Genomic DNA, 3,053 nt, shown 5'->3' on the forward strand with positions numbered 1-3,053 from the left:
TTTTCTCCAGCATGTATTAAGTAAAATGTCTCAACAAGGGTCATAGCTTGGTCATGCACTCTTTGAACAAGTTAGAAAGACATGTGCGATGATTGATGCTCAGGGGGTTTTTGTCTCTGTTTACAAGTAATTATAAGACACTTCTTTCTGTGGGATGCATGTATTTGCTGATGACTCCAGCCTTTAAGTGACTCTTTAGACAAGTTTTAAGTCTCGCAGTTTCTGCTTCTCAGCACGTCACTTAGCTAATGTGCATCTTCAACTACTGCTGTATCCCTCTTCACAATAATTTTTTCATACCAAGTTCTTTCTGAGGGCAAATAACCAATTTACTAACTCCTATCTTAGCATAAGCAGAACTTCATATTTCCCAACTCTCTGTATTGTCTGCATGATATTTGTTTCTGCTGGCAGGCTCCCATAGTCATCTTACTCATTTTGATTCATTTCAACTTTAATGTATAGTGAAAATTGGAAAGCACCTATTATATTTTCATATCTGAAAAGTATGGGGCTTTTTATGCTGCTCCAACATTGCATCAGATAGAAAATGCCTGAATATTTTGAAACGATGGTAACTAGGCAGTTCTCGACTTATATTAAGAATCTGAAACAATTTCAAAGCACCACATGCAAGTATTGAATCAGTTGACATCTCTCCGAGATGTAATTTTCTACACTTACCAGTAGAGGGTGTTGCATATCACTGCAAAAGAGTTGCCTAGTAAAATCATGTGGTCTTTGTTGTGATACTACCTGTACTCGATCACAGGATATACTGAAGTCATCAGCAACATAGTGAGTAAAATCAGTGTCATGTATCCTATGCTAATTAGGAAGTGATTACAATTTAAAAACACAGAGCTTTGCTCTTGTTCTTTTTCTCCCTACCTGCACCCACTCCGACCCCCCAAGGACAAGATTGCTTTGTGTAAAAAAACGTTGTTAAATCAAATCGTAAGACGTTTTTATACTCATTTTGACTTGAGGAAATTCATTCAGCCTTGTGAAGCTACTGTAATGCAGGTCATGATAGGAAGGCCTCTAAAGCAAGATAACAAGATTTCCTGGACAACGTTCCTAACCGAGACCCGGCTTTTGATGGTGCCTGCAACAGTAGGGTTGAAGTCAATATTGTTTGTGTGAATCCTTCTGTTAAGATGAGGTGATGTCTGTCGTAATCATTAGCCCACAGCATCGCCAAGTTTTCACGCAGTCTGGGCTTGAGGACTATCAACGAATCACATATTCAGAAGTACAACAAGCAGAACAAACTGAGACAGCAGCAAATTCTGAATATTTAACCACTTGCAAGAATTGCAGGATGTTTTGTGTTGTGTCAGAAGGCAGAGGAGAATCTTTTCAACTCTCTAACATCATTTACCTTCAGTTTAGGCTCACAAGGATACCTGAGCAACCTTATAATGTCTGATGTTAAGCCCATGCCTGACTGCGCAGGTTCAGAGCTTCAGTGTTAAATTAGAGCATGAGCCGTCAAAGTGCTCAGATCCCACTTTGTGCAGTATACTTCAGTCCATACCATGGGCAAGCGCTCAATTTTAAACCTGTTCTTAAGCCCTATGGAGAAGCAAGGCCTGAATTTCAACTTCTCCAGAAGTCATAGATTACAGTTTTAATAGATTGAAAAATCATGCATTTTAATATACTAGAGCTCCTTTTTTATTTACATAAGGAGTTGGGATCATAAGCTTCATACTTAATATTGTGCACAATTAGTCTATAAGCTAAACTTTTTTTTTTTTTTTTTTTAAAGTATTCATGTACATTTTTCCACCATATCTTGACAAAACCACATTTTCTGTGGGGTTTACAACACTGTGCAGTGAGCTAAACTTTTTATATTAATGTAGGGAATTTACAGATTATTAGAGTACATAGGATGATGTCTATCTAGAACGCGAGACATGCAAAATAATTTTAATTAAAAATAATAGGACATAAATGCCAAAAATATTGAAACACTTTCACTTTAGTAATAAAATGGCTCTTGCTGTGGTCTTTATGTTGTACTCTTCAAGACAACCTAATATAATGAAGCTATAAAATAAAGCTCTATGAAGACTAAAATAAACATTTTTTAAACAAGATTTAGTGTGATACAGCTTATAATTCACTTTTCTGAAATACTAAGCATTAGTACAAATAAATCCCTTTAACCTTATTTTTAAAAGTTCATGACTCTGGAATGGAGGAATTCAGAAAACACTTGCAAGAATTAATAATAGTGCATAACTGCACTTTCTCTTTTAGGCCAAGAGCTTTAATGTGGCTGGGAAATTAATGCTTCAATAAATTACAATTCCAGAAGGTCCAGTACGTCTGGCTCCATAAGTCCTCATAACAGGGAGCACAAAGAGGATCAAATATACCAGGGCTCAGGCTTTATCCCTTCCTCATCCATAGATAATTCAAAGAGATCCTCTTCATTAAGGGCTTTGGCACACTGCCTACAATTTCTTTTTGGGCCGCTGTGAGCTTAATGATGCAGAACAATGGTCTTCCCTCTTGTTGAACACATACCTTATTGTACCTTTAATCACATAATAAAAAGCAAATTAAGACACCTAGTCATTAAAGAGCATTGTGGATGTTGTGCATATCAGTGCTTTGTATTATGGATTTAAAGGGGGGGGGACCATGGCAACTTAAAATCTCCATGACACAGAATGACAGTTATCACTGGATATAGCTAAGCATTGCTAATATACTGGGATATGATCTCTTCTAGTTCTCTAGTAGCTGTAACAAGTCATTCTTAGGCAAAGCTATGAATACACAGAACTTCTTGACACTTCCTAGGTGTTTCCACACCTAGTATGAGTCTGCCTTCATGAGCAACATCTGAGATAACTAAGAAGCCCATAGAAGATAATGAATTTATCTAGTTGTTTTGAAATTTGAGGGGGCGGGGGAGCACACTTTACTGGAAGCAGCAGAGTGTTACTTCGACCCAGCTCTGCAACATCTGTATAGATCAGGCGCCTCAGTAGGGCTTTTTGGCACTTTTAACTAATGCTGATTCGATCAGCTAT

General features: G+C 37.4%; 1 protein-coding gene across 2 annotated transcripts in view; it reads left to right on the forward strand.

Moving 5' to 3' along the window:
- PDZRN3 (PDZ domain containing ring finger 3) overlaps nucleotides 1-3,053 on the forward strand; it is a 181,263-nt gene that overhangs the window by 136,819 nt on the left and 41,391 nt on the right. The window lies entirely within an intron of this gene.

This window comes from Crocodylus porosus, unplaced genomic scaffold (assembly GCF_001723895.1).
Source record: "Crocodylus porosus isolate Cpor-Errol unplaced genomic scaffold, CroPor_comp1, whole genome shotgun sequence".
Lineage (NCBI taxonomy): Eukaryota > Metazoa > Chordata > Crocodylia > Crocodylidae > Crocodylus > Crocodylus porosus.